Source organism: Mus caroli, chromosome 4 (genome assembly GCF_900094665.2).
Source record: "Mus caroli chromosome 4, CAROLI_EIJ_v1.1, whole genome shotgun sequence".
NCBI classification, from domain to species: Eukaryota; Metazoa; Chordata; class Mammalia; order Rodentia; family Muridae; genus Mus; species Mus caroli.
In genome coordinates, this window is record NC_034573.1 from 55,891,884 (window position 1) to 55,900,721 (window position 8,838).

The following is an 8,838-nucleotide window of genomic DNA, read 5'->3' on the forward strand; positions in this document are numbered from 1 at the left end:
TGGCCCCCAATGGAGGAGCTAGAGAAACTACCCAAGGAGCTAAAGGAATCTGCAATCCTATAGGTGGAACAACAATATGAACTAATCAGTACCCCCCAGAGTTCATGTCTCTAGCTGCATATGTATTAGAAGATGGCCTAGTAGGCCTTCAGGGGAAAGAGAGGCTCATTGGTCTTGAAAACTTTATATGCCTAAGTACAGGGGAACACCAGGGCCAAGAAGTGGGAGTGGGAGAGGAGGAGAGTGGGGGTGGGGAGGGCATGGGGGACTGTTGGGATAGCATTGGAAATGTAAATGAAGAAAATACCTAATTAAAAAAAAAAGAAAATTAATATATAAAAAGAAGGGAAGGAAAACATAAAGACCAACCAGAGAATGAAAATATTCACTTATTGAAAAAAATAACTGCAACAGAATGCCTCTCTTCCTCTTTATAGTTATCCATGCCCTATGTAATTTGATCTGTAACTCTCAACCTTGGCTCTGCAGCATTTGATAAATATGGTTGTCTTACCTCACTCTATGAAAATAGTATAGAGTATTTTATGGTTGGAAACTTGAAACTACATTTTCAATAAGCTTTGTAAGGTATTCTGATGGTCACATGTGAGATTCTTCCCATTTCGTTCTAATGAATTACAGTTCACTATATCTTAATATTGGTGCATCACTTTGTACCTGGAAATAACTCCTCAAAACGTCTTGTTCCCCAATGAATAACACTGGGGCAATGCTGGGAATTTGTCTGTGCTGCACTCTATCCTCTGCATTAGAGTTCTTTGCTCATTAAATACTAGGTATTTGCTTGTTTATTTTCCTATGGATTCTGCTTGGTGAAAAGGGACAGCCAATGTATGAACATGTTATGTAAATGAGTTTAAGCATTAGTAATAACTTCTAATGTGATGAAAAGTTGTACTCATTTGGATTGTAATGATCAGTGTTTATTCATATACTTTAAAAATAACTTGCAGCTTAAGGAAATTAGAATATATAACTCTACTCTGGCGATGGTTTCTTAATCCCAAACAGATTTTATACATTTTAAATAAGGCTAGACAGAAGACACTCCTTTTTTGAGCCTTCAATTATCCATTTTAATATTAATAACGATCAGAAAATTTGCTAACCAATGAATCATGATTAAATAGATAAAGTCTGATGTAGTTTTGGAGCCAAATTGTCAGAAGACTCTTAGTAAGGGGACATCCTTTCATATAGATGTTGTGTCCCCAACTCTAATAACTGACTTCACCTCTGAGTCATACTGTATACATATTCCTAGTATCTATTCAAACATAAGTAAATAATTAAATTATGCATGAATCTATTTTCCAGTTTATGAATTATGTATTTTTGTTTATTTTGAACGTGTATAATAGCAGTGGAAGCCAAGAGAATTGTGAAGTTCCAGAACCTGATGATAGCATTTGAGAGGTACTTAACCATGAAGGGAAGGCATTGGCTAGAAAACAAAACAGCATGCATTTAAGGAAGAGCCAAGATAAAATGTCTCAGAATTTCAATGACTCATTCTATATGGATTATTGAACAACAGCAGAAAACAAACTTAAAGAATTCCCATGTGCTTTCCCTTTGGAATGAAACACAGCAGATAGTACTTTTGCCAACATTAGATCTAGGAACAAGCCTGATACCAAGAATTGCAGCCACAACATTTACTTGGTACCATTAGCAACCCAAAGCAAAGTTCTGACTGCTGTTGATTGAGCTCAGATGCCTAGCTCATCAAATTCCAGGACAATGAAATCTGTTCCAAATGAAGACTGTTCTATTTGGCCCATCTCCCTGCACTAAATGGGCCATATGCAGCAGATACCATAGGTTATAACACAGTATAACATAGATTATTTGAAGTTAGCGTCAAAATGTTTCGAAAAGTTGATAAACACTTCAAGTACCATCACAACCAAGGACAAGCCTCTAAGAATAACCACCAAGCTCATCAAAATAAAGTGTTGCTATAGAGATAGAAGATGATACCAAGTTACAAGCTTGTATCCAAGCTACAAACATTGTTACAAACATGTATCAATCTGTCTCACAGCTACTTTGGATACATAAATCTGCAAACAACGTTTGGTGTATCTAGAGACTAGTGCCATGGCTCAGGGGCTAAGAGGGCATGCTGCTCTTGCAAGGGACCCAAGTTCCTTTCCCAGAAAGCAAGTCAGATGACTAACAACTGCCTGTAAATCCGGCTGCAGGGAATTCAGGGCTCTTTGAGAATTAAAAGGTCGTTCCATTGAATTTACTCTTAAATGGCAACAAACACTAAGATGAAGCAACCTTGAGATTTTTCATTATCCCAGATTTTATATTTTTTGCATTATGCCATTTTATCAGTGTTCCTGAGCCCCATTAAACTCTAAACAGAAAGGCTTATAATTGTCTATGCCTGAAAAGTGTATTTTTTGCTTAGACAATAGAATTAACAAAAGTAATTTTATGTAAACACAACTCTGTTAGACTTAATTTACATAGTGGATTGGGAATAAACTAACAACAAACACAGTCTTGTTTTGAAGCAGTCTTTACTTCCTACTTCATCATAAAATCATGACCTTTGTTGTACTTATTTAATTTGGGGAGCGGGTCGGGGGGAGTATATGTGATCAAAATACGTTGTATACATGTATTAAATTCTCAAAGGATAATAAACAAAACAAAGTAGAACACCACTGAAAAGTTTTTTCCTTGAATAAGCTTAACTTGCATTTGATCCCTTACATTTTAATTAAGTTCACTTGATATACTTACTCATAAGATAGATAATGTTATTCTGAATCATAGATTTCCCTCTGCAAGGGAGATGATAGGTGGATGGAAATGGATGGCCAAAGAGATAGGAGATAGAGTCTGAGGTAGAGTCATTCGGTATGAATCCACAACAAATTTTATTGTTTGGATCAACTTCAGCACAGAAAACAATCTGAGTCAATTGTTCAGTGCAGCAGAGATACGCAGGTATCCTTTTCAAACCCATACCCTGGTAGTACTTCCTTTGAAGTTGTGGAACTGAAATTGGAGACAAATTTTGCCTCTTTTATAGTTCTATCTCAACAACAAGTGATACTCAAAGGTAAAAGTTATTTTACAAAATCTTGAGCAATAAAATATAAATGGCATCATGGCTCAAATCAAATAATTACCTAAGTTCTCTGGACATTGTTACTAGAGTGTTTAAATAAAATGTTATAACTATTAAAAAAAAATTTAAGAAGGGACCTTGGCAGACTTTTTGCGCCTCCAAGTGACTTTTAATGTAAAATGGCCACTGGTGGGGACTTTTGGTTTGACTCTTATCTTTGAAGTTAAAGCCATTGTTTTTCAGAGCGAACCTGGGTCCCACCTGGATCAACAGTCCTACCTCATCTAGAATTCACCACCATAAATCAAACCATAGATTCCCCATGCGTCTCAGAGAGCCCCCCCACCCTGCTCCCATGCTCAAGTGTGGGTCAGCACAGCAGCAGTGGTGAACACCCTGCCTGGACCAGCAAGCTTTCTGTCCCATTTGTGAGAGGGCGTGTGAGGCTCCCCCCCCCCCCCGCAGGTTCAACTCCTCCTCCAGCTGCTCTTGCTCCCCGGGCGAGCGCACAGCCCCAAGCCCAAAACGGACCCTCCTCTTCAACCCACAGCTTCCCCCAAGATCTATCCTGAAATTAAGGGGCCTCCTGAGTAGCTAGAGTCCCCTCCCCGTCCCCCGTCTGCCCTCTCTTCTGCCTCTGCAGGTCCCTGCGTGCCCAGCTCTGTCTGGGATTGCTGGCGGCACAGTAGGAGGGTGAGCAGAGCCAATGAGCCCAGAGTCCCCCAGCAGATGGGGCTCCTGACACCACTTCTGCCTTTTCCTTTGCGAGCTGTGGGTGACCGTCCCACAGACCCACAGTCTCTGCAGACTCTCCAACACTGGCCTTTCTCATCAGCTGATCTTTATAATTGGAATGCTGGGTTCCCTCAAGACCAGTCAGATTAAAACTACAACATGGCTCAAGGTAAGGAGAGGTTGGCAATTTACGCTGGGCTCTAGTCTAATGGGAGCGATGAGATGCCCCACCAATTTAGCTAAGGTAAGAGAGGGAGAATAAGAGAGAGAAAAAAGGAAAAGGGATAAAAGACAGGAGAGGAACTTATACAGGATTTTGGCCACAGTAGTAGGGGAGCATAAAAGAAAGAACAGGCCTGAGAATAGACAGACAGGGTACCTGGGCAACAGGGAACCTAGACCTGGAAGAAGAAGACCCGTCCAGAAGACTTTAGAGAAGGACCAATGTGCCTATTGCAAAGAAAAAGGACTGTGACTTAAATACTGGCACCGGCTACTCCAAAAAAGGTGAGAGAATACTTGGGCACTGCTGGGTTCTGCAGACTTTGGATACCTGGGTTTACAACACTGGCTGCCCCCTTGTACTCCTTGACCAAAGAAATTGGAGAATTCGGATGGACATCAGAACACCAGAGAGCCTTTGAAAATATTAAAGAGGCCCATGTTGACTGTACCAGCCTTGGCATTGTAAGATCTAACCAAACCCTTCATCCTCTATGTTAATGAGAGGGCAGGGGTGGCCAGAGGAGTTCTTACTCAGGCTCTAGGGCTATAGAAGAGGCCCGTGACATATTTGTCTTAGAAGCTGGACCCAGTAGCCAGAGGATAGCCCACATATTTAAAGGCAATTGCTGCAGTAGCTTTACTCATTAAAGATGTCGACAAATTAACTTTGGGACAGCAAATAACTGTGGTAGCCCCCCACTCTCTTGAAGGCATTATCTGCCAGCCCCCAGACCGATGGATGACAACTGCCTGGATGACCCACTACCAGAGTCTATTGCTGATTGAACGGGTCATGTATGCTGCTCCTGCTATCCTCAGCCCTGCTACCTTCCTGCCTGAACCAGAAGACTCCTTACCTGTTTACTGCGGTGTGGACATCCTTGTGGAAAAAACTGGGATCCATAGTGATTTACACAACCAGCTGTGGCCAGGCGTCCGAAACTGATACACAGAAACAGCGTCCTAGTAGAAGGCCCTTCAGATGGCTGAGGGGTGGCCCATAAATGTCTACACCGATAGCAGTTTTTATAGATACCTTTTCAAGATGGGTTGAGGCCTACCCAATGAAAAAAGAAACTGCCAATGTTGTGGTTAAGAAGCTCCTAAAAGAAAAATTTCCATGGAATACCTAAGATAATAAGGTCTCACAGCCTTTGTTGCCCAGGTAAGTCAGGGACTGGCCATCCAACTGGGGATTAATTGAATTTTACATTGTGTTTATAGACCCCAGAGTTCAGGATAGGTAGAAAGGATAAATAAAAAAGAGACCTTAACTAAATTGACCTTAGAGACTGGCAGAGATGATTGAACAGCCCTCCTTCCCTTTGCCTTATTCCTTGTCAGGAACACACTGAGGATCCTGTACAGAGGGGCCTCCCCCTCTCACTGAAGTGGGGAGAGTGTTAGATCCTCTAGAATTTAACCCTGGTCCTTCATTGTTTACATGCATGAAAGCCCTAGAAGTGGTCAGAAACACCCCCTGAAAGCAGCTCAAAGAGGCCTATGAATCAGGAGATTTAATGGAACCACACCAGTTCCAGGAGGGAGATGCAGTTCTCATCCGATGACACTGAGCTGGAAAGGCCCTTATATCATGCCTTGTTGGAAAGGCCCTTATATCGTGTTCCTGACCACCCTCGCTACTGTCAAATTAGAAGGCATCTCTACTTGGATTCATGCCTCTCAAGTAAAGCGAGCTCCTGAAAAATAAATCCCCTTGGTTAACCACCCTCTAATTATTTTGCTGTTACTGCTGATGTGTGGCCCGCTAATTCTTAATAAATTGGTGACCTTTATTAGAGAAAATACTGGTGCCATCCAGCTGTTAGTACTAAGACAATACCAGTCTCTGCAGAACCTTGAAAAAGAGATTGCAGTTTAGTTCTAAGATTAGAACTAGTAACTAGAAAAAGTGGGGAATGAAAGATCCTGACAAAATGTAAAAGGTCACAGAAGCCCTGAAATTGGAAAGATAGATTTCATTGATAGCAGAACTAGCTTCCCTGATTTAGAAAAATAGAGGTGCATAATGCTCTGGCCACTCCTTGAACCCGTGTGTCTGCCAATTATTTGACCGTTCCTTGAACCCATGTGTGTGCCCACTGATGAAGCCCATTGCCAGGTGTTTGTGATATTGGTGTCTGGGAAAGAGTCGGAAGATCTCCCCAGCAACCACAGCTGGGCCAATCCTGAATTGCTACACCTGCACCAGACTCTTTCCTTGTACCCCTCCCATACCCATTTCTTGAGAATAGACATTGTTTAGATCAGGAAATCCCCTACTCCCCACCTCTTCCCCTCCCACCCCCACCGAGAGCCTATAAATACTGGGACCTCTTTCCCCTCAAGGTCTACTCCTCTACCCCTGCGTGGGATATAAGTCTTCCCCAGAGCTCTGGCTTTCCCTGCATAAAGCCTCATGTGGTTTGCATCAAGCTTGGTCTCTCATGAGTTCTTGGATGTCTGCTATTGTCCTGAGACCTGAGCAAGGGGCTCCTCTTGGAGTCTTTCATATTCTTGAATTTGGTTTTTGAGGATTTTGAGTATATTTGCATTGATATTCATAAGGGAAATTGGTCTGAAGTTCTCTTTCTTTGTTGGATCTTGTGAGGTTTAGGTATCAGAGTAATTGTGGCTTCATACAATGAATTGGGTAGAGTACCTTCTGTTTCTCTTTTGTGGAATATTTTGAGGAGAGTTGGAATTAGGTCTTCTTTGAACGTCTGATAGAACTCTGCACTAAACCCATCTGATCCTGGCCTTTTTTTGGTTGGAAGACTATTAATGATGGCTTCTATTTCTTTAGGGTAAATGGGACTCTTAAGATAGTTAATTGGATTCTGATTTAAATTTGGTACCTAGGAAGTTGTCCATTTCATCCATGTTTTCCAGTTTTGTTGAGTATAGACTTTTGTACTTAGATCTGATGATGTTTTGGATTTCCTCAGGTTCTGTTGTTATGTCTCCTTTTTAATTTCTGATTTTGTTAATTAGGATACTGTCCCTGTGCCCTCTAGTTAGTATGGCTAAGGGTTTATTTATCTTGCTAATTTTCTTAAAGAAAAACCTCTTGGTTTGATGATTCTTTGAATAGTTCTTTTTGTCTCCACTTTGTTGATTTCAGCCCTATGAAATGTTTGATTATTTCCTGCTGTCTACCCCTCTTGGGTGAATTTGCATCCTTTTGTTCAAGAGTGTCTAGGTGTGCTGTCAGACTGCTAGTGTGTACTCTCTCTAGTTTCTTTTTGGAGGCACTCAGGGCTATGAGTTTTCCTCTTACGACTGCTTTCATTGTGTCCCATAAGTTTGGGTATGTTGTGGCTTCATTTTCATTAAACTCTAATGCAGCAGACTAACCCCTTCTGGGTCTCTAATCTGCGTGGAATGGGTTCTGGTTTTAGGTGGACAAAATAGTCAGGTAAAGTGGGGTGACAAACAGACTCGACACAAGGGAGTTTGGATCTCAATATAATTTGTCAAATCATGCATCAAACTCTTTATACAGGATAAAATAGGCAAGTTAGGAGACACTCCTCCAGCAAGGTACAATGAGGTTAATGGATTCTTAAATAAAACAGAGAAATGCAAACACAGAAAGATTGGCAGGAAAAAAACTGGGATTAAATTCAATGTTCACAACTGGAATCAAAACCAGCCACACCTCAAGTCAGCTTAAATTTAGAAGCAAAAAGCAGGGCTTCATGCCCTTGCCATAGTTCCTATTCTAGGCAATTGTATAGTGCACCTTCCCTCTAGGCCATTGTAAATACCTGTGTATGGGTGTAAGTCAACTATCTATAGTTCTAAGTATCTACTCTAGTTCCTCCTTAGATCACAAATTTCCTTCATTCCAGATAATGGTAAATTCCTGTGTTGGGCAGTGACTTAGCTATCCATGCCCATTGTTGGCTCAAGGACTGCCTAGAATCTAACTTAGCTATATGACAAATAGAGGCACTTATAATAAAGCAATATTAAGGGAAAGCACACAGTTCCGTTTACCTCTAAAGGAAGAACATTAGAAAATTCATTAAACAGGATGCCACAGTTTCAGGATACTAAGTTTTCATGAACATTTCCCCGCAGGACAGCGCCCAGGTTTTGGGGACCTGTTGCGCTTATCACTACTGGAGTAGATGTAGCACTCTAAAAACTCTCTAATCTCTTTATTTCTTCCATGACCAACTTATCATTGAGTAGAGTGTTGTTCAGCTTCCATGTGTATGCATACACTCCATTGTTTTTGTTGGTATTTAAGACAAACCTTAGTCAGTGGTTGTCTGATAGGATGGATGGGATTATTTCAATCTTCTTGTAGTTGTTGAGACCTGTTATTTGACAGATTATATAGTCAATTTTGAAGAAGGTACTGTGAGGTGCTGAGAAGAAGGTAGATTCTTTAGCATTAGGATAAAATGATCAACAGATATATGTTGAATCAATTTGGTTTATAACTTCTGTTAGTTTCACTGTGTCTCTGTTTAATTTCTGTTTCCAGGATCTGTCTATTGATGAGAGTGGGGTGTTAAAGTCTCCCACTCTTATTGTGTGAGTTGCGATGTGTGCTTTGAGCTTTAGTAAAGTTTCTTTTATGAATGTGGGTGGCCTTGCATTAGGAGCATAGATGGAATTGCGCGGGACGTGAGACTGCATTAGTTAGGGAAGCAGAAACCGGCCTGAGTAGGGCCACAGGCCTCATCCGGCCGGATCAGCGCCGGGGTAGCGCAGGGTTGCCTGACATCCGCCAGCTACCCACGACCCCCGCC